Source organism: Hemitrygon akajei, chromosome 5 (assembly GCF_048418815.1).
Source record: "Hemitrygon akajei chromosome 5, sHemAka1.3, whole genome shotgun sequence".
NCBI classification, from domain to species: domain Eukaryota; kingdom Metazoa; phylum Chordata; class Chondrichthyes; order Myliobatiformes; family Dasyatidae; genus Hemitrygon; species Hemitrygon akajei.
The window spans coordinates 184,701,556-184,725,209 of NC_133128.1; the positions used below are offsets into that span (position 1 = coordinate 184,701,556).

At 42.6% G+C, this 23,654-nt stretch overlaps 1 protein-coding gene across 4 annotated transcripts in view; it reads left to right on the top strand.

Moving 5' to 3' along the window:
- The window catches only part of fign (fidgetin), a 122,137-nt gene that overhangs the window by 67,575 nt on the left and 30,908 nt on the right, over nt 1-23,654 (top strand). The window contains exon 1 of one of the 4 annotated variants that reach the window (XM_073047427.1): nt 22,352-22,466. The exons of the other annotated variants lie outside the window; for them this stretch is intronic. The gene's annotated coding sequence lies outside the window, so the exon portion shown is untranslated. Of the gene's footprint in view, nt 1-22,351; nt 22,467-23,654 lie in introns of those variants that run through there. 4 annotated transcript variants of the gene reach the window in all.

Sequence of the window (23,654 nt, forward strand, 5' to 3'; positions counted from 1 at the left end):
GGGACTGGAATTGGTTTATTATTGTCACGTACCAAAATACCATAAACAACTTATCTTGCATATTGTTAATACAAATGAAGTTCCAGGCCTGAGAATGTATCAAAGCGCTAGGGCCCTGACCCGAGAACAAGGAGCGACCCGCTGCTTGGCCGATTTAAGCACTGGGCCCGCTTGTAAAGGTCAGGGTGTTGGGCCAGAGGAGAGAGACAGGCTGGCATTTTAGCTTGCTGCTCATGAGGTTTACTCATCTCTGCTGAACTGAGGCTGTGGGCTCACTTCTGTGAACTTGAGTTCTGAGTGTTATTTGTTTACTTTTATTGTTGCAGAGTTTTTATTGCTGCATGTCGGGTGTTTTGATGGTCTTTTTTTTATGGGCTGTGTTGGGTTTATTTGTTTTGTGACTGCCTGTAAGGAATTAGTATTCAAATTACAAATGAGAAAATCTGCAGGTGCTGGAAATCCAACAACACACAAAATGCTGGAGGTGCTCAACAGGTCAGGCAGCATCAGTGGGGAAAAAAGTACAGTTGACGAAGGGTCTCGACCTAAAACGTTGACTGTACTTTCCTTCCATAGATGCTGCCAGGGTCAATCCAGCATTTTGTGTGTGTGTTGTATATAGTATACATACTTTGTTAATAAATGTACTACTTTAAACATTAAAGTAGAACAAGTGTAACAGGTACAGTGCAGAGTATGTACAAAATCATAGCAAGGTAGATTTTGAGGTCAAGAGTCCATCTGATCAATTTAGGTTTCAGTTTTAACCCTTCAATATCACCTATTAAAACCGAAACCTAAATTGAACAAATATCAGAAAGAATTTATAAAAATTGCATTGGCAGTAGCCAAAAAGACTATTGCAGTTACTTGGAAATCAGATTCATACTTAAGTATGGATCGTTGGAATAATGAAATTTTTAGCTGCATTCCACTTGAAAAAAATGCTTATAATTTGAGAAATAAATATGACATATTTCTGAAAATTTGGCACCCTTACTTACAAAAGATAGGATTAAATGTATAGGTGCTCCGAAGATAAAGTTATTAGTCATCTGGGGAAAGAAACAAATACATATATTAAAGCTATTTTGAATTCCATGGAGCATGTGGGGATCTTCCGATATCCAGGCAGTCTTTCTTTTTTCTTTCTTTTCTTTTTAGGTAGGGATGTTAAGGGGAGGGGGTGGGCTGATATATATCATTTTTCTAGTATTCTATGTAATAATCTTAAAAAATTGAATAAAAAATATATATTTAAAGTAAAAGTCCATCTGATTGTAGGGAATCATTTAGCACTCATTTAAGAGTGGGATCAAAGCTGTCACTGAGCCTATGGTATGTGCTTTTAGGCTTTTATATCTACAGCCAGACAGGAGAGAGGAGAAGAGAAGGTCCAGGGTGGGTGGAGTCTTTGAATATGCTGTCTACTTTACTGAGGCTTTGAGTAGACAAAGAACATGGAGGGGAGACTGGTTTCCGTGATGTGCTGAGCTGTGCCCCCAACTCTCTGTAGTTGCTTTCAGAAGGAGAGTAATTGCCATACCAAGCTAGTATATCCAGATAGGATGCTTTCTGTGGTGATCATCATTACCATTTTGTGCCATTTTGTATGATGTGGGTGATTGTGGTCTTGCATCTGTCTTTAATCTGAGACGTTGTGATTGTCTATCCATAGTCATGATTGTTTTTGGAATTTTTTTCTATAGAAGTAGTTTGCTATTGCTGCCTTCTGAGCAGTGTCTGTACAAGATGGGTGACCCCAGCCATTATCAATATTCTTCAAAGATTATGTGCTTGGTGTCAGTGGTCGCATAACCAGGACTTGTGATATGCAGCAACTGCTCAAACGACCATCCACCATCTGCTGACAGGTCTTCATACGACCCTGATGGGCAGGTGGTTAAGCGGGCACTACACCTTGCCCAAGGGTGACCTGCAGGATATGGGAGGGACGGAACACTTCGCACCTCCATTGGTTGAGACGTATCTCTACATGGCCACCATTTTCCATGATACATCGATTAAAAATTGGCAAGGGTCAAATAAGCGCATGCCAAATTTCTTTAGCTTCCTGAAGAAGTAGAGGCATAGGTGAGATTTCTTGGTTGTGGCACCTATGTGGTTGGACCGGGACAGGCTATTGGTGTTATTCACTCCAAGAGCTTGAAGCTGTCAGTCCTCTCAATCTCAATGCCATTGAGGTAGACGAGGGCTTGTGCAACACTCCCCTTACTGAATCTTTTGTTCTGTTGACTTGGAGTGAACAACTGTGCCATGACACCACAATAGGGTTGGTCTTTGAGTAAAGGTCCTAAATTGGGGGAAGGATTATTTCAGTACCCACGTAAAAAAATAGTTTGGGAGCAAATGTTTGCAGGTAAAGTGACATCTTTTAAACTGGAAACATAGAAAACCTGTAGCACAATACAGGCCCTTCAGCCCACAAAGCTGTACCTTAGAGATTACCTAGGGTTACCGATAGCCATCTATTTTTCTGAGCTCCGTGTACCTGTCCAGAGGTCTTTTAAAAGACCCTATCGTATCCATCTCCATCGCTGGCAGCCCATTCCAGGCACTCGCCACTCTCTGCGTTTTTAAAAAACAAACAAACAATAACTTACCCTGACATTTCCTCTGTACGTACTTCCAAGCACCTGAAAAATGCATCCTCTCATTGCCAGCCATTTCAGCCCTGGGAAAAAGCCTCTGACTATCCACATGATCAATACCTCTCATCATCTTATACACCTCTATCAGGTCACCTCTCATCCTCTGCTGCTGTAAGGAGAAAAGGCTGAGTTCACTCAACCTATTTTCATAAGACATGCTCCCCAACCCAGGCAACATCCTTGTAAGTCTCCTCTGCACCCTTTCTATGGTTTCCATATCCTTCCTATAGTGAGGTGACCGGAATTGAGCACAGTACTCCAAGTGGGGTCTGACGAGGGTCCTATATAGATGCAACATTACCTCTCGACTCCTAAATTCAATCCCATGATTGATGAAGGCCAATACACCGTATTCTATCTTAACCACAGAGTCAACCTGCGCAGCAACTTTGGGTGTCCTATGGACTTGGACCCCAAGATCCCTCTAATCTTCCATATTGCCAAGAGTCTTACCATTAATACTATACTCTGCCATCATAGTTGACCTACCAAAAGGAACCACTTCACACTTATCTGGGTTGAACTCCATCTGCACATAAGAAGATATTCATAATTTTCCCCCTATGGTAGCAGTATCAAAAATGGGAGGGCAGTGTTTAAGTTGAGAGGAAGGAATCGTAAGTTTTTTTTACATAGTGGTTGAAATTTGGAACTTGCTGTAAGAGGAGGAGGAGTACCAAGTATACAAAGGCAATGTGGTCAAAAGGTTGGCCTTGTCAATAGGTTATCCATGGTGGATCCATTGCAGATGGTGCAGTGGGCTGCAAATCACAGTGTCTGTATTAAGATATTGGATGCTCACTTGCATACGTTGTCCATAGTTAGACATCAGCTTGGTGTTAGGGGATGGAATCACAATTAGTTCTGGTTTTAAAAAAAAGGCTGCGTTAACATAGGACAGCCGCAAGATGATGTGCGTGCAGTCAGTGATGCCCTGTATTTTGGGGATAACTGAGAAAGCAATGCTGCCCTCTCGTCATTGAATGGTTGATGGAAAGAGTATGGAATGCACTGAGCTCTTTGCGAGTTCCTGGTTGTACAGCACAGAAATAAATGCTACAGTCTGCCACGTCCATGCCAGTCTTTCTGCCCATCTACACTAATCCAATTTGTGCACATTTATTGGCAATATATATATGCATTAGAGTTGCAGTATCCTGATGCACTGTGATTCTGCAGAGCACTGTACCATCTGCATTAGATCCACTGTAGAAAACCAATTGCCTAGGGCAACCCATTTACCAAATGACCAATGATTCCAATGTGTAACTTGTACATACTTGGGCAGCATTAATACAGTGAATGGAAAAGCTTTAAGGTTGTAATTTCTGGAAATTTGAAGTTTAAAAACAAGAAAAGTTGAGGATATTCAATAGATGCTGCCTAAGCTGCTGAGTAATCCCTAGCATTTTCCCTTTGTAATTTGTGCAGTGACAGCTCTTCTGCAGCACAGAATATAAACCGGCAGATCATCAGCATGCGGAGACAACGGTATCTCAGGAGTGGCCCTGCAGTCTAAACCCTCATGATTTGTATGCATCCCCCTGCTGTATGTTGCACCCCTCTCACCATCAATAGGGTAAGCAGACAATGAAGGATGCTTATCTGTGAATGTGATCCCAATCATCGAAATCCCCGTTTTCCAATAGATCCATACTTTAGTTTTCTTCTGTGACTGACCGTCATAAAAGTGTAAAACAGTTGCAACACGGATGGAGAGCAGTGGTCCATCGAATCCATGCTGCCGCCTGGTACAACAAGTTCTCCAGTGTCATTTCTGTGTTGTTTCCCCACAACCCTTCAATTTATTCTTCCCTTTTCAAATTCCTGATTGATCACATTCCTCCCTGGAAAAGGTGGGCTCTAAGTTTTGTACAAAAAAAAAGCTTGTGTCAAGTTGGTGCCAGGCTCCTTGCTGCTTGAATGCAGACTTTATAGCAAATTTCCAAATGTATTTTGAGAAGTTCATTCTGCATACCCATCTGTCACCCACCCCATTGACATAGTCTCACAAGATGCTGGCGGTACTGGAAATGTTGAGCTACGCACACAAAATGCTGGAGGAACTCAGCAGGTCAGACATCATCAATGGAGGGAAATGAAGAGTTGATTTTTCAGACCAAGTCCACCCCATCCATCCAACAATCTCCTCGACCCCTACCGTCAGGCAGGAGGTTCTGTAGTATTTGGACAGTATCTGTTAGGATGGAGAAACAAACAGCTTCTGCCCCCAGGCTATGAAACTACTGAACACCCTGCCACCACCCATATCTCACTATGTATGAAGCACCAGTAAGGTTACACTGTTTACGTTTTAACTTGTATCCTATATGCACCTTATTATTTGTTATATATTTGTGGTAATATTACTTTGTATTATGTGTGTGAGTTAATTGTACTGTGTTGTGCACCTTGGTCAGGAGCAACGTTGTTTCTTTGGTGATAGGCATGTTGAATGACAATAAAATATGGTCTTTTAAGATACTCTTAGATGGGTATATGGAGCTTGGAAAAATAGAGGGCTACGTGGTAGGAAAATTCTCGGCAGTTTCTAGAGTAGGTTACATAGTTGGCACAATATTGTGGGCCAGAAAGCTTGTACTGTGCTGTAGGTTTCTGTGTTTCTATGAAGTTGAATTTCATGTTCTTGAATATCTATTTTAGAAGCAAAAGTACAAGTTGAAGGTAATTGTCCAGGAATAGGGATTTAGAGAAAGTGGGAGGTGAATGCTAATCCAGTCCTCTGCTGGTAACTGGGAAATGGTGTGGGTGAGGGGAAGTGGGATGTGACAAAGAAGATATAGTGTGAGAATATTGCCACTTTCAGTAGTTTACCATCACTTAACGGCAGCTTCCCAATGCTGGGTATTACCATTCCCTACATACAGTTAGGGATGTGGTGTGCACTTTACCCTCGAGCTGGTTGTGATGTAGTAGAGTGGGAAGTAAATTGTTGAAGTTTAATTGCCATTAACCATACATGAATACCCACGAATGCAGCCAAAGGAAACAGCGTTTCTCCGGGGCCAAGGTGCAAAACATAGTACCAACGGTCACACAGACCACAAGGCACATATAGCATATATAAGACAGTAAGCACAAAAGATATTAGTGAAATACAGTCACAGAAAAATATGGTTCAAGATCCTGAGTCCATTGAATGAGCCTCAGTGTAATTTCTTCATTTGGCTCTCCTGGTAAACTAGGTAGCAAAGTGCACAAGCCATGATATGCGCTTTAAAGCAAACAGGATAGTGTTGGTTAGGTGCAGATTCTAGCAGAGGTATTTAATAGGTGAACAATGTGGTTGTGAATCAAGCAATACCTGAAGCTAGTGGTGCAGTTGTCAGCATATGGTGTTCAAGATGCATTTGCTATTCTTGAATGCATCTATGACATCAATAAACTTCTTGCCCCACTGCTGGTTCTGATGGAGGGGCTTGGCCTGAAACGTCAACTGTTTATTCATTTCCATAGATGCTGCCTGGCCTGCTGAATTCCTCCGGCATTTTGTGTGTGTTGCTTGGGTTTTCCAGCAGCTGCAGACTTTCTCACGTAGATTTTAAACTTTTGTGCTTTGTCTCAAGGTATTTAGCTGCAGAGTTTTATATATTAATGATAAACCTGATTCTAATATGGGTCTCTATTGTGGATTGAAAGTAGGAAGGGGGCAGGGAGAAGGTGAATCATGGTTGGGAAGAGGAGAGGGAGCAGGAACCACCAGAGAGACATTCTGTAATGATCAATAATAAACCAATTGTTTGGAATTAAATGACCTTGCTTGATGTCTCAGGGCTGGGTGTATCTGCTACTTTGCCCCTCCCCCAGTGCCTCCTGTCCCCGCCATTCCCAACAAAATTTGCTCCCGCAGGATTTACAAACTCGTTCTCCTTTTCACTTTGACAAATATAGTACTTAACAAAAGTCTTAGGTACCCGAGCTATAGATATGTGCCTAGGACTTTTGCACAGTATTGTACAACAGATTATCTGGTCATTATTATCTTGCTGTTGATGGGAAATGACAGCTCATAAATTGGCTACAAATCTTTAAAATGGGGCAACAAGTGCGGTCGGCCCTCCATATCCATGGGTATTCAGTTCTGGGCCCCCCCCCCCCCCCCCGCGGATACCAAATTCCACGGATACTGAAGTCCCGTATATAAAATGGCGTAGTATTTCCATATAACCTACGCACATCCTCCCGTATACTTTAAATCGTCTCTAGATTACTTATAATACCTAATACAATGTAAATGCTATGTAAATAGTTGTTATACTGTATTGTTTAGGGAATAATGACAAGGGAAAAAAGTCTGTACATGCTCAAACAATGAGTGCTGGAGAGAGAACTTCCATTTTTTAAAAATCCCAATCCGCTGAAGCAGAACCCGCAGATACGGAGGGCCAACTGTATTGTGCTTCAAACACATTTCATGGTGTGAGGCACTTTGGGGCATTCTGAAAGAGGTGTGAAAAATGTTGTATTAACACAGCTCTTCCAGCGAATGGTGGCTAGAACCAACTGAATGCAATAATCATTGTAATTAGCAAGCTGTACAATTGTATTTTACTGCCCAGCCTTAACTAATTGGGCACCACAATTTTAATGTTGACTTTCAGGGCAATTGACTGTCATCTTCCTTGAATATGAAATGACCACTTACTAACAAATGCAACTACCAAATAATTTCTTATTCCATCCTCTGATTACACTGGACAACAACTTTTTTTAAGAAGTCCTCCTCCTTCAGAAATTATTTTTGTTTACGATAGACCACTTGAAGCTGAACACAAACATAATTTCCGACTACTTGTATCACATAGGGATCTGGAGAAACAAGGAATTAACTTCTGTTGAATATAATGTGTTTAATTGCATAATGGTGCTGATGTTTTGCAATAGTTCAACTAAGCTAAAAAATCTTCTGTTGATGATTTTTGTTTCTGTTTGGTGTCTGAGGCTCCTCGCTTAAGTGTCAGCAATAATCAGCCAGGGTTGATGGATTCCAGGTGCCCCGATACTGTTTTTCTCCATGACGACAATCTCCTGGTGAAACCTTTCACCATGCTCGTCACTGACAGCACCAAGATTTGCAGGGAAGAAGTCTGAATGGGAACGCAGAAAATGAATCTTCGGTGATATGTTGCACTTCATGTTTTGTATGCTTGAAGCTTGTTGTCAACCAGCTCCACATAGTTTGGTGCTCTGTAGTTACCAAGAAAATTTTCAACAACCTCCATGCATTCCATGTGATTTTTCTGCAGTCCACTAGAAGTTCTTCGAGTTGCCTGTCATTGATGACCTGCTGGATTTGTGGGCCTACAGAAATACCTGCCTTAATCTTGGCATCAGTTATTCTGACTTGAATTTGTGTGTGTGTGTGTGTGTGTGTATATAGTGTACCTCCTTCCTGACAGTAACAGTGTGAAGAGGACCTGTCCTCAGTGATGAGGATCCCCCCCATACCAGATGGTGATGCAGCCAGTCAGATTGCTCTCCATGGTACATTTGTAGAAGTTTTTGAGTGTTTTAGTTGACAAAGCAAATCTCCTCAAACTCCTAATGAAATATAGTCACTGCCTTGCCTTCTTTATAGCTGCATCAATATGTTGCGTCCAAGTTAGGTCCTCAGATATTGATGCTCAGGAACTTGAAGTTGCTGGCTCTCTCCATTTTTGATCCCTCTGAGGATTGGTTTGTGTTCCCTCATCTTACCCTTTCTGGAGTACACAATCAGCTCTTTAGTCTTGTTGATGTTGAGTGCAAGGTTGTTGCTGTAACACCACTCAACTAGCTGGTATGTCTCACTCCTGTACACCCTTTCGTCACCATCTAAAATTCTGCCAACAATGGTTGTATCATCAGCAACCTTATAGACGCTGTTTGAACTAAGCCTAGCCACACAGTCATGGGTATAGAGAGAGCAGTGGGCTAAGCATATATCGCTGTGGAGTACCAGTGTTTATTGTCCGCAACGTGGAGATGCTATTTCCAATTTGCACAGATTGTGATACACCCAAAATTATTTGGAAGCTAAATTGTTGTTGTCCAGTATTATTGTTTCTAATCAGGATAGTTTTTGCTATGGTCTTTACAGTAACCAGTTTTTTTATTCACACTGTTTTCTGAAATTCCTTTACCTGTCTCCTTATTTTAAGTAATTAAGCCTATCCTGTATTAATAATTTCATTATGATATTGCAAAGTCTACTGGTGCCAAAATAAATTAAATCCAGTGGCTTTTAATTGAAAACAGATTAGTGCCCCTATTGGTACAGAACATTATTTATTCTTTTCATTGTCTCCAGCTGTCTTAAGTTTGTAAAGTTATAGCTTTGCTTCCAGTGCACTGTGTTCTTGCTTGCTCTTCCTTCAACTGGATTCTAATTTAAGAATTTGCTATGTGCAGCAGTTACTTGAAAAAACAAGCCAAACCGCTGAGAGACTGAGTATGGGAATTGATGTTGTATGACGTGGATCCAAATAACTTGAGTTCCAAGTTGAGAAAAATACATTTGACTCTTTATTACCAAACTAGCAAAGACAAATGATCTTATATCGTGATATTAGAAATTAGCATAACTAAAATTAGCAAAATAAGCAGAATACGAGTAGTGTTCAAATTAGCAGTCAACAATTCAGACGGACAGAAAACAGATAAATGACTCCTACACTGTGCTTAAAATTCACTTGAAGTTTTCCTGTTTGATATAGTAGGTAAATTATTTGAGAGGAAGAAATGTATGTACTTATTTATAAACACAACAGATTTCAGATGCTGGATATGTTGAACAACACAAACTGCTGGAGGAATTCAGCAAGTCAAGCAACGTCTGTGGAGGGGATAAATATTCAAAGTTTCGGACTGAGGTCCTTTTCTCAGGACTGGAAAGGAAGGGGGCAGGAATCAGTAAGAAGGTGGGGGAAGGGGAAGGAGTACAAACTGGCAGGTGATGGGTGAGGAAGGAAGGTGGGTGGGTGGGGCAAGGGTAATGAAGTAAGAAGCTGGGACATCATGGGTGGAAGAGGTAAAGGGCTATAGAAGGAGGAATCAGATAGGAAAGGACATGGAAGAAAAGAAAGAAGCAGGGCTATCAGAAGGAGGAGATGGGCATGTGAAGAAAAGGGGTGAGAGGGGAGCCAAAATGGGGAATGGAAGAGGAGAAGGAGAATACACCGAAAGTTAAAGAAATCGATGTTCAAGCCATCAGGTTTAAGACTTAATCAGATGAAACTTGAGGCATCGTGCCTCCAACTTGAGTGTGGCCTCGTGGCAGTAGAGGAGGCCATGGAGCAACATGTCAGGATGGGAAGTCAAACCGAAATGGGTGGCCACCAGGAAATCCCACCTTTTGGAGTGAGGATGCTCAATGAACCAGTTCTTCAGTCTACTTTGGATCACACTGACATGCAGGAGGCCGGACCAGGAGCATTGGATAGAAGGTCCCCAACTGACTAACAGGTGAGGCATCGTCATGTTTGCAGGGATAAGTGCCAGGAGGAAGATCAATGAGGAGTGATGAGGGGCCAAGGGGTTCATGTCGAGAGTGATCCCTATAGGAAAGTGGAGAGTTTGGGGGAGGGAAAGATGTGCTTAGTGGTAGGAGCCTATTGTAGATGGTAGAAGTTATGAAGAATGATGTGCTGCATATGGAGGCACCTGCAGTGCTAGATAAGACCTGGGGAACTCTATCTGTGTTATGGCAGAGAATATGCAGGCAATGCAGCATTTGCGGGTGAGGGCAACATTGATGGTTGTTGAAGGGAAACTCTGTACTTTGGAAACAGGAGGACATCTCAAAATGGAAAGCCTTATCCTGAGAACACATGCAGCAGAAATGAAGTTGAAATGCAGGGAATAGTGTTGTTACAAGGGCCAAAGTGGAAAGAGATATAGTCAAGGTAGCTGTGAAAGTTTAGAAGTCTGTAAAAAGTATCAGATAGTCTGTGCCCAGTGATGGAAACAGAGAGATCGAGAAAGGGCGAAAGAGCTGTCAGAGATGGACCAAGTAAATGTGAGGGCAGGGTAGAAGTCGGTGGCAAAGTTGATGGAATTGATTAACTCTGCATGGATACATGAAGCAGCACCAATGCAGTCACCAGTGTAGTGCAGGGAGAGTTGAGGAGCATTGGAACATGGACTATTCCATGTAACCAGCAAGAAGACAGGCATAGGTGGGGCCCATGCAAGTGCCCATGGTTTACACCTTAGGTTTCGAGAAACTGGGAGGAGCCAAAAGAAATTTTTGAGGGTAAGGATCAATTCTGCCAGGTGGAGGGGGGTGGTGGTGGGGAACTGTTTAGGTCTGTTGTTCAGAGAAAGGAGGAGAGCTTTAAGACCTTCCTGTCAGGTGGAATAGAGTGAATAGGGGCTGGGCATCCATTGTGAAAATTATGAAATCGGGGCGAGGAAATTCTAAGTTGATCAGGTGTTCGGGTGCATGTGGTGTCACGGGTGTAGGTGGGAAGGGACTGTATGAGGTTGGTGATGGCAGGCAGTTGAGAGTGAAAACTGGAGCTGTGGGAAAGTTAAGAGACAGGCTATCTCTGCATGGTGGTGAGGGTGATGTGTAGAATCAGATGGAGTTGCAGTCAGAACTTGTAGGCTCAGAGTTGGAGGCCAGGAAACAGATAGAAGCCACGTGGCTCAAGATGGCAGGAAAGGCAAGTCCCCAGGAATGACACATTGCTGTTTGTGTGTGTATATTTTAATCGGATTCGGGTTCTAAAAGTTTGTCAAAGCAAGAATTTAGTTGATAAGAAAAACTGCAAGTACTGCAAAAACAAAGATGCTGGTAATCTTAAGGTAACGCTGGAAGAATACTGGAAATGGTTCAGATAAAAGACCATTGAGTTTAAACAATGATCTGTTTCTCTCTTCCCAAATGCTGCCTGAGCTGCTGAGGTTTTCCAGTATTTAGTGATTCTCCCTGTGTTTAGTTGATATTTTTAGTTTCTAAAATCAAGTCCCTGTGCTGATACATCTCATTAATAGTATAAGACAGCCTTCATAACTGACTCTCTGTATTTACCCAATAGTAATGGCCTGCATTAAGTCAGCAATCTCAGTGGAAGCAACTTGTACCTCCAGGGCAGTTGCTGCATATTCTGTTCACCATGTTACCTATCTCATCTTCAAAGGAGAAGTTTTCATTTTCATATAGGCACACTTCTTGAGCAGTGAGGTGAGGATGTTAAATAAAACCAAGATAAGAGATTCCTTCCTCTCCAGCCCTTTACTGTTCCCCCACCTGGCTTCACCTCTCAACTTCTAGCAATCCTCCTTCAACCTTTGTATTCTGGTGTCTTCACCTTTCCTTTCCAGTCCTGAGGAAGTGTCACGGCCTGAAATGTTGACTGTTTATTAATTTCTATAGATGCTGCCTGACCTGCTGAGTTCCTCCAGCATTTTGCTGGTGTTGCTTTAGATGACTAGCATCTGCAGACTTCCTCATGTTTAAAACCAAGATAAGTCTCCTAATGTGCTGTAGCATTAAACCCATTGTTAAACATAGCTGTCTTGGTTGGGCAAGCATACTGTCTATATGCCCAACCCCAGATTTCCAGCTCGAGTATTATTTATCTGGGGGACAGAAGGAAAGAATTCAGGGTTGTGCACAGTGCCTGAGGAGAAGAAACATAACTGTTTTGGGGCCTGGTTGTGTGCTGGTGATGGTTTGTTTGGGAAATTATGCACTTTTTCCATTGTTTGTGCATGACCTCCATGCACAAAATGTTTATACTACATTTTCAGCAGTTCAGAGTTTAGTTATGTTTATTGTATTACTTTATTTAATTTATTGAGCTACATTTTGTGGAATAGGCCCTTCCGGCCCTTTGAGCCACACCACTCAGCAATCCCCTAGCTTAATCACGGGCCAATTAACCTACCAAACGATGCATCCTTGGACTCTGGGAGGAAACTGGAGCACCCAAGAGGAAATCCATGTGGTCATAGGGAGAATGTACAAACTCCTTACAGGCACAGAGGTGAGGTGGGGGGGGGGGGGGAGGATTGAACCTGGGTCTCTGGTACTGTAAAGCGTTGCGCTATCCACTACACTGCCACACCGTTGTTATTATCTCTTTATCCAATGACCCAATGATGCTAGGACAGATTTTCAAGGGAACTTTGAGAGTGTTCTTGAAGCAATTCTAAGTCCTCCTGGAAACCTTTTTGAATATGCTGCTGAAGGGTTTGTATGAGCCTCATTCCCACCACTGTATCAGTGTTCCCTCCCAGGACAACTTCTCCTATCACATGCAGTCAGGTCCTTTAGCCAGGCTACATTATTTGCATGCCTGACACTGACCTCCAAAATAGACACACTGTACCACATTTATGGGAAGAGATTGCCAAGCAAAGAGAAACAAAGTAGGGCTCCTGACATGGAAAGTGATCTTTTCTAGGACCTTGCCATGGATCTTGGCACATTGGTTTATTATTGTCACATATACAGAGGTACCGTGAAAATCTTGCTTTGCATATCATGCATACAGGTCAATGCATTACAACCATGCATTGAGATAGGACAAGGTAAAATATAACAGATGCAGAACAAAGTGTTACAATTAACAGAGCAAGTGTAGTGCAGGTAGATAATAAGGTATAACAAGGTCAATTGTTAGGCCCATCTTATTGTACTAGGGAACCATTCAATAATCTTCTGGTGGTAGATAGAAGCTGTCCTTTAACCTGATGATATTAGCTTTCAAGCTTTTTTTCCAGTCTTCTTCCCCATGGAAGGAAGGTGAAGAAAGAATGTCTGAGGTTGGTAGGGACTTTGATTTGGATTGCATTGCCGAGGCAGTAGGATATACACAGTCTTTGGAGGGGAAGCTCTTTTCTGTAATGTATTGAGCTGTGTCCACCACTCTGTGCAGTTTCTTGTGGTCTGGAGCAGAGCAGTAGGCACACCAAGCTATGGTGCATTTGGATAGGATGCCTCCTGTGGTGCATTGATTAAAAATTGAAGAGGGTTAAAGAGGACTTGACAAATCTCCTTGGCCTCCAGAGGTACTGGTGAGCTTTACACACAAAAATTCTGGAGGAACTCAGCAGACCAGGCAGCATCTATGGAAATGGGTAAACAGTCAATGTATCGAGCCAAGACCCTTCATCAGGACTGCTTTCGCTCTGTGATTTCTTGTGTTTGTGATACTGGTGAGCTTTATGGTGAGTTTGTAGCACTTGTGACTTGGTGAAGTTCACTCCTTGGAACTTGAAGCTCTGAGCCTTCTTGGCCTTCGCACCTTTGATGTAAACAGGAGCATGTGCACCATAAGACATAGAAGCAGATTTAAGTCAGTTGGCTCCTGGAGTCCACTCTGCCATTTCATCATTGCTGATTTATTGTCCAACTCAAGCCCTTTCTCCTGTCACCTTGCAGTAACCTTTAATGCCCTTGCTTATCTACCTCTGTTTTAAATATATCCAAAGTCTTTGCCTGTATGACCATCTGTGGTGATGAATTCCACAGATTCTACCCTAAGGCCAAAGAAAATTTTCTTCATCTTTATTCTAAAGGGACATTCTTGTATTCTGTACCGTCTGATCCTAGGCTCACCCACTATTGGAAATATCTTCTGAAAGTCCATTCTATATAGGCCTTTCAATAATTCAATAGGTTTCAATGAAATCACCCCTCATTCTTCTGAATTCCAGTGAGTGCAGGCTCAGAGCCATTAAATGCTCCTCATTTGTTATTCCTTTTATTCCTGGGATCATTCTTGGGAACTTGGTCTGGACCCTCTCCAATGCCAGTAAATCCTTTCATACATAAGGGGCCAAAAACTCCTCCATAGTCCATATGCAGTCTAACCAAAACCTTGTAAATCCTCATCATTGCACCCTTGCTTTTATATTTCATGCCAATACCCTTCGTCAGGATTGGAAAGGAAGGGGGAAGTCGCCAGAATAAAAAGATGGGGAGTGGCAAAGGAAGACAAGCTAGTAGGTGATAGGTGAAGCCAGGTGGGTGAGAAAGGTCAAGGACTTGAGAAGAGGCAATCTGATGGGAGGGGAGAGTGCACCATTGGACAAAGGGTTGAAGGAGGGGTACTGGGTGGATGTGATAAACAGGTGAGAAGCAGGGGTAAGAGGCCAGAGTGGGGAATAGAAGTTGAGAGAAGGTGAGGGGGGGGGGGGATAAAATTGCTGGAAGGAGAAACTGATGTTCATGCCATCAAGTTGGAGGCTACCTAGATGGAGTATGCGGTGTCACTCCTCCTACCTGAGAGTGGAGTGGCCTCACCATGGTAGAAAACGATGGCATGGACCGACATATTGGATGGGAATAGGAATTAAAATGGTTTCCACCACTGCACTTCTTGAAGTCAATAACCAGCTCTTTTGTTTTTCTGACATTGAGGGAAAGGTTGTTGTCATGACACCATGGCACCAGGCTCTCTGTCTTTCTACTATACCCTGTCTTTGTTATTTGCGATATGGCCTGTTATTGTGGTACCATCAATAAACGTAGATAGAGCAGAATCTAGCCATGCAGTTCTGAGTGTATAGGGAGTAGAGTTGTGGGTCGAGGAGGCACCAGTGTTGAGAATAATCATGGTGGAAGTGTTGCTACCTATCCTTACTGTTTGTCAGGAAGTCAAAAATCCAGTTGCAGAGTGAAGTGTTGAGTCACAGGTATAGGAGTTCAGAGAAAAGTGTGCTTACAATTAAAGTTCAAAGTAAATTTATTGTCAAAGTACATATACGTCACCTTATACAACCCTGGGATTCATTTTCATGTGGGCATTCTCAATAAATCCATAATAGAATAATAATCATAATAGAGTCAGTCACTGATTTCAGAGTGTTAAAGGCAGAGTTGTAGTCAATAATTAATAGTCTAACATGGGTGTCTTTACTGTACAGTTGCTCAAGTGATGAGAAAGGGCGAACGAGATGGTGTCCGCTGTAGATCTTTTTCGGTAGTAGGTAAATTGCAGACAGTTGAGAATTCTACGAGGTTGAAGTTAATGCATGCCATGAACCAGGCTCTCAAAGCACTTCATGTGGGTGGATGTCTGAACCACTGGGCCTCAAGACAAGTTACCTTACTTTTCTTAGGTAGCCAGATGATTGTTGTCTTAAAGTGAGTAGGAGCCTCAAATTGAAGCAGGGAGAGATCAAAAATGTCTAAAATATCTCTGCCAACTGATCTGCACATCCAGGGTCACCATCTGGGCAAGATACTTTCCATAGGTTCACTCTCCAGAAGACCGATATTGTGTCACTAATTGTGACTCTAGGTATAATGCATTGGAGTCTGTCAGGGTGGGTGGTGGCTGTCCTTGTCCGATAATGACAGGAAATCTGTGTGAGAGAGCTTTAAAAATGGAAAAACCTTAGCACTGGGGCATGTGGAAACCATAGAAAGGATGCAGAGGAGATTTACAAGGATGTTGCCTGGATTGGGGAGCATGCCTTATGAAGACAGGTTGAGTGAACTCGGCCTTCTCTCCTTGTAGCAATTGGAGGATGAGAGGTGACCTGATAGAGGTATATAAGATGATGAGAGGCATTGATCGTGTGGATAGTCAGAGGCTTTTTCCCCAGGGCTGAAATAGCTGCCACAAGAGGGCACAAAAGTGCTTGGGAGTAGGTACAGAGGAGCTGTTAGGGGTAAGTTTTTTTATGCAGAGAGTGGTGAGTGCGTGGAATGGGCTGCCGGCAATGGTGGTGGAGGCAGATGCGATAGGGTCTTTTAAGAGACTCTTGGATAGGTACAAGGAGCTTAGAAAAATAGAGAGCTATGGGTAACCCTAGTAAGTTCTAAGGTAGGGACGTGTTCAGCACAACTTTGTGGGCCGAAGGACCTGTATTGTGCTGTAGGTTTTTTATGTTTCTATGTTCACTCTCTAAAGTCTCCATGAAATATTGCACAACTACCTTCCTGGCCATTGGATCTTCCTGCAGATCTCATCCGCCTATTATGCCGTAGCTGACAGGCCAGACCATATGTCACCGAGGTAAGAGGCCATCAGCTACCCTCAACTAGTTTATCCCGACTGTCAAAGTAGTGTAACAGCGTGTAGCCACTGTCTCATGCAAACTGCTACTTGGAGTCACGGGGAGAGCTGAGTGCCTGGTGGGGACCGAAGGTGAGTGAGCTGCTCTGAAATGGACACAACAAATCCCTTCACAGAGGTGCTACCCCTCCCTGGAAACCCCATGCATCCCAGTGGGGTGGGTAGTGACATTTTAATTCCATTCTGCTCAAAATATTCATGGAATATATTAAGCTCATTGAGAACAGTTGCACAATTGTTGACGATGCTGCCTGACTTTATCATTTAGCCTGTTATAGTATGTAGTTTGGGACTTGCTTTTGGACTGATTTTGTGTCTTGGCATCCTTGGTAGCCTTACTGAGATCATATAGCAATTTCTTGTAAAGATCAGGGTCACGGGATTTGAATGCTGCAGTCTTCCACTTCATCTGGGAGTGGGCCTCCTAGTTCAACCATGGTTTCTGATTTGGGAACACCCAGATTTGTCTTCGTTGGTACACAGTCTTCCATGTACTCGATGATTAAAATCTGTGACAGTGGTGACATACTCCTCTAGGATGGATGCTGAGTTTTTGACCGTAGACCAGTCTGCTGACCCAAACCAATCACATACAGTAAAAGCTCATCTGCAGTATTTTTACAGATCAGCATTGTATGACTTCTTGTACACAGTCATCATGTTTCAGCTGCTGTTTGTATGCAAGCTGAAGGATGGTCTGATTTGCCGAAGTGTGGATTATGTGGGTGGCCTTATTTGGCATCTTTGTTGATTGTATAGCCATGATCAAGTGCGTTTGGCCTCTGGTGGGGCAGGAGACATGCTGGTAGTATTTTGATAGCATACAGCCAAAGTTGGCTTGATTCAAGTCTCTAGCAATGATGATGAGAGCCTCGGTATCCCAATTTAAGGCTGATGAACAAGAACTATAGTTCATTGAGTGCAGATTCACGTCCGACTGGGTGAGATGTAGACAGCAGTGAAGTGAATTCTGTGGCAATTAGTATGGATGACACGATTACATTGTTACAAGTTCCAGCTGGATGAGCAGGACCTTCAAGTTCAAACGCCATTAGGTGTTGACTTGGGCATAGTTAGAGGTGGAGGGGTCTGCATCCAGCAATACCATATGGTTCATCTGGTGAATTAAAAACCCTTGAGTTTTATAGCACAGCTATGTGAGGCAGGTGTAAGTCATGAGTCAGTAAGACACAGCATGCAGCAGTCCTTCAGTACTTTTTAGTACAAGGGGTTTCCAAGTTTTTTATGCCATGGATCCCTACCATTAACCTTGGAACCCCTGTTTTAGTAGGCTAGTCTCGCTCCTGCTTCATCAACTTTGTTCTCAATGGCCTGGATGCTGGCTAGTATGATGCCTGATTGTCAGGTTGCAGTGTTTTGTGGGTGAAGGGGTTACTGGTAGAGCTCCCTCAGTATTCCAGGATTTTAGCCCCATCTTTTTATCAAGGAATCAACAATAACCAGGAACTTGGTCTCTGGTAATGCATATGCAAAGCTTCATCTGTACACTGTAACAATGACTGTTGTTTCTGGAGAGAATTATCAGAATTTGAACAGTTCCTACTCATCGTTTCTATCAATTGTGCTTCAATGGGAACTTTTGGAAGGGACAGCAGAATCTCAGCAGGAAAGATGGATAAGCTGTTTGGAGCAATGATGCATCCTGCTTGGTTGGGTTCAACACTGGGATTGGAGAATGTGCCTAGGAGTGATGAATACAATCACAGCTCGTGCGTCGTCATATTGCAGATAAGAATGGTGACAAACTTCTGTGATTAGCTAAATTTGCTAGGTTTACTCGTCACTCTTAATAGGAACATGTGGCTGTTGGACCTTTACCTCCCACTTGACATTCATTCCTTTCCTTTCAAAGAGGCTCACTCTATTGACCTCTGCTGGATTCTGTCTTAATTTTCCCAAAAAAAGACCCTCCTCCAGTTTAAGACCGTAAACTATGGACCTTTTTCATCTATCTTAGAGCTAATTGAACTATGGTCATTAGAGCCAGTGTTCCCTGGCTGCTGCTTCAGTTACTTTCCCTGCCTCGTCCGCTAAGAGAGGGTCCAGTATTGCACCACCCGAGTGGGTCCCGCTATATATTGACTCAGGAAGTTTTCTCAAATGAAGTTCACAAATTCCGCCCCTTCAAGCCCTTAACACTGCAGGTGGCCTAGTCAATACTGTGACAATTAAAATCTCCCACTAATATAACACTGTTACTCCTACAACTATGAGTATTTTCTCTACATATCTGTCCCTCAATTTCCCACTGACTCTTGGGGACTTTATAATACAGCTCCACTAGAGTGACCCTCCCCTTGTTTCTAATTTTTACCCAAATGGTGTCAGTGGGTGATTGCCCCGGGAATATCATTTCTAGGGACTGCTGTTACATCCTTCCAGGTGACACTCCCTTCTGGTTCCGCCTTTGGAATCTCTCTCCTGGGATACTGAGCTGCCAGTACTGTCCTCCTTTCAGCTATGTTTCTATTATGGCTATAACATCCCAGTCCTCAGACCCAATCCATTCTCTGAGATTATTGCGCTTTCCTGTTAAAACCAATTAAAATTAACTCAGTTTAAATGTCTACTCCTGTCCTTGCTTTTACCATGTCCCTAGCTATCCCCAGAAGGCAACATCACCCAGGACATGCTCTTTTCTCATTGCTACCATCAAGAAGGAGGTAAAGGAGCCTGAAGACACACACTCAATGATTCAGGAACAGCTTCTTCCTCTCTGCCATCAGTTTTCTGAATGGACATTGAACCCATGAACATCACCTCACTGCTTTTTAAAAAAATTTTTCCTTTATTTATTTAATTGTACTGCTGCTGCAAAGGCATTAAATTTCACGACATATGCCGGCGATGTCAAACCTGATTCTATTTCTGAATCGATTTCACCATTAAAGACGCTCGCTATCCAGGGCATGCCCTCTACTCATTACTACCATGACGGAGGAGGTACAGGAGTCTGAGGGTGCAAAACTTGGCACTTAATGGCCAGCTTCTTCCCCTCCATCATCAGATTTCTGAACGGACCATGAACACTGCCTCACTACTTTATCCTCTATTTGCACTATTTTTACTTATGACTTATAAATTTCTTATTGTAACATGTTGTATTTTTTAATGTATTGCACTTTACTATGATCACAAAACAACTGATTTTATGCCCTAGGTCAGTGACAGTAAACCTGATTCTGATGATTGGATTTTCTCTTGCTGGTTACTGCTTTATCGTATGACTTGCAGCTGCTCAACGTCAAAATCAGAATCAGGTTTAATATCACTGGCAAATGTCGTGAAATTTGTTGTTTTGCTGCAGCAGTACATTGCAATACATAATAAAAACTATAAATTACAAAACAAATTATGTATATAAAAAAGTAGTGCAAAAACAGAGAAGGGGGGGTGAATACTGAAGCAGTGTTCATGGGTTCATTGTCTATTCAGAAATCGGATGGCAGAAGTGATTGAAACATTGAGTGTGTCTCTTCAGGCTCTTGTACCTGCTCCTGATGATAGCAATGAGAAGAGTGCATGTCCTAGGTGATTATAGTCCTTAAGGATGAATGCTGCCTTTTTTTTATTGAGGCATTACCCTTTGAAGGTGTCCTGGATGCTGGCGGCGGGGGGAGCTGGAGCCCATCATGGAACTTTCTGCAGCTTTTCCGATCCTTTGTAGTGACCTCTCCAAACCAGACAGTGACACAACCAGTTAGAATGCTCTGCACTGTAGAAATTTGCAAGTGCCTTTGGTGATATACCAATTCTCCTCCCACTCTGAATGAAATGTAGCCACTGTTGTGCCTTCATTGCGTCAATTTTTTTGGCCCCAGGATAGAGATATTGATACTTAGAAGCATCAAAGTTTCTACATGTGATTTTCTCCCCACCCCCACCCCCATTCCCCTGCCAGTCTGCTTTAAGCCTATCTAGTTTGACTGAAAAATTCTTAAAAATGCTCCTGGCTGCTTCACTTTCTTTGATATCCTCTGTCCTTTGAGTTAGAAGATATCCTTTATCCTTGAGAATGTCATCTCCGAGGACTGCTGGACTCTTCAAAAGTTCATTTATTATCAAAGTGTATAACTCTGAAATTCTTCTTCTCCAGATAGCCACAAAACCAAAAAGAAAAGAACGGCAGCATGATCATCAACCTCCGAATCCCTCCTCCCTTGCAGTGGATCCTAGACAATATCTTCTGTCCTTGAGCCTATAGGGAGGGAGTCACACCTAAGCATAGGAGCATGCAGCTGGGTGACTTCCAACAGACAGTGCAGAGTACCCATGTGGTTTGTCCACTCAATAACAAGTTTACCTGCTTTGGATGCTGTTGGGGATATACAGTAATAACCGACTGGGGAAGGCTGCAGTGACCAGGTCTCTGGCACTGAGTCTGACTTTGTGGTTCAGAAGATTAGCAGGGGAGAAGAGAAGAGCAGTAGTAATAGAGGATTCAGTAGTTAGGGGAACTTGCAGGAGATTCTCCATACATGAAGGGGGATGGAATGGTATGTTGTCTCCTTGGTGCCAGGGTCAGGGTGGTCTCGGATCAGGTCCACAGCATGAGGGTGAGCAGTCAGAAGCTGTGGTGTCCAAAGGTACCAACGACATAGGGAGGAAATTAGATTGGATGTTGTGAAATGAATCCAAACTGATTCGAGAGATTGAAGTAAAATAATCCTTAAAAAGTGATCATAATATGATCAAATTCGCCCTGAAGTTTGAGAAGGAGCTGAAGTCAGATGTATCAGTATTACAGTGGAGTAAAGGGAATTACAGAGGCAAGAGAGGGAGTCGGCCAGAATTAATTTGAAAAGAACACTGGCAGGGATGATGGCAGAGGAGCAATGACTGGAATTTCTGGAAGCAATTCAGAAGGCACAGGATATATACATACCAATGAGGAAGAAGTATTCTAAAGGAAAGATGACACAACCATAGTTGCAAAAGGGGTAACAGCAAAAGACCTGCAGAAATCTCTAGAACTTGCTAAAGTCTCTGTTCATGTGTTCACTGCAAGAAAAGCACTGAACAAGAATGGTGTTCATGGAAAGACGCCACAGAGGAAACCACTGCTCTCCAAAAAAACATGGCTGCGCTTCTCAAGTATGTAAAATACCACCTGGATGTTCTGCAATGATTCTGGGACAGTGTTCTGTGGACAGATGAGACAAAAGTTGAAATTTTTGGCAGAAATGCACCTTGCTATGTTTGGAGGGAAAAGGCACTGCACAGCAACACCAACAGGTCATCTGAACTGTGAAGCATGGTGAAAGGAGCATCATGGTTTGGGGCTGCTTTGCTGCCTCAGGGCCTAGACAGCTTACAATTGTTGAGGGAACAATTCATTCAAAATTTTACAGGAGAGGTCAGGGTAGCAGTCCATCACTTGAAGTTTAATAGAAGATGAAAAATGCAACACGACAATGATCCAAAAGATAAGAGTAAATCAACAACAGAATGGTTTACAAAGGAAAATTTGTGTTTTGGAATGGCCGAGTCAGAGTTCTGATCTTGATCCTATAGAAATGTTGTGGAAGGACCTGAATCAAGCAGTTCATGCAAGGAAGCCCACCAAAATCCCAGAGTTGAAGCAGGTTTGTAAAGAGGAATGGCCTAAAATTCCTCAAAGCCGATGTGCAGGACTGGAAACAGTTACCAGAAACGTTTGGTTGAAGTTATTATTGTACAAGGGGGTCACACCAGTTACTGAAAGCAAAGACTCTCAAGCTTTTTCCCACAAATACAGGTAATATTAGATTATTCTTCTCCACAAGTAAATGAACAAGTATAATGTTTTGTGTTATTTATTTAATTGGGTTCTGTTTATCTAGTTTTAGGACTTGTGTGAAGATCTGATCACATTTTAGGTCATATTTGTGCAGAAATAGAGAAAATTCTACAGGGTTGAAAAACTTGCTAACAGTTCTGTAAGTGTGGTGGAGGTTCCAGGTGTCAGGGGTTCATCAAGTGTATGAAGTTATCATTATTAGAGAGAAAGTTCCTAGGAAACTGAAAGGTCTGAAAGTAGATAAGTCACCTAGGGTTCTGAAAGAGGTGGCTGAAGAGATTGTGGAGTCGTTAGTGATGATCTTTCAAGAATGACTAGTTTCTGGCATGGTTCCGGAAGACTGGAAACTTGCAAATGTCACTCCACTCTTCAAGAAGGGAGAGAGGCAGAAGAAAGTAAATTATAATCTAGTTAGTCTGACCTCAGTGGAGTCGTGGAAGATGTTGGAGTCGATTGTTAAGGATGTGGTTTTGGTGTACTTGTAGGCTTTTGATAAAATAGGCCATAGTCAGCATGGTTCCCTCAATGGAAAATCTTGCCTGACAAATCTGTTGGAATTCGTTGAGGATATAACAAGTAGGATAGACAAAGGAGAATCGGTTAATGTTGTCTGCCTGAATTTTTGCAAGGTCTTTGGCAAGGTGCCGCACATGACAGTGCTTAAAAAGCTAAGAGCCCATGGTTTTACAGGAAAGAGTCCAACATGGATAAAGCAATGTCTGATTGGCAGGAGGCAATGAGTGACAATGGTTGGCTGCCAATGACTAGTGGTGTTCCATAGAGGTCTGTATTGGGACCGATTTCTTTTTACATTATAGTTCAATGATTTGGATGATGGAATTGATGGTTTGTTGCAAAGTTTGCAGATGATGCGAAGATGAGTGGGGAGCAAGTAGTTTTGAGGAAGTAGAGATGCTAAAGAAGGACTTGGACAGATTAGGAGAATGCACAAAGAATTGGCAGGTGGATATTATGTTGGGAAGTGTGTGGTCATGCACGTTGGTAGAAGAAATAAAATGGTAGACTATTTTCTAAATGGAATGAAAATTCAAAAATCTGAGGTGCAAAGTGACTTGGGAGTCTTTGCGTAGGATTCCCTGAAGGTTAACTTGCAGGTTGAGTTTGTGGTAGGGAAGGCAAATGTTA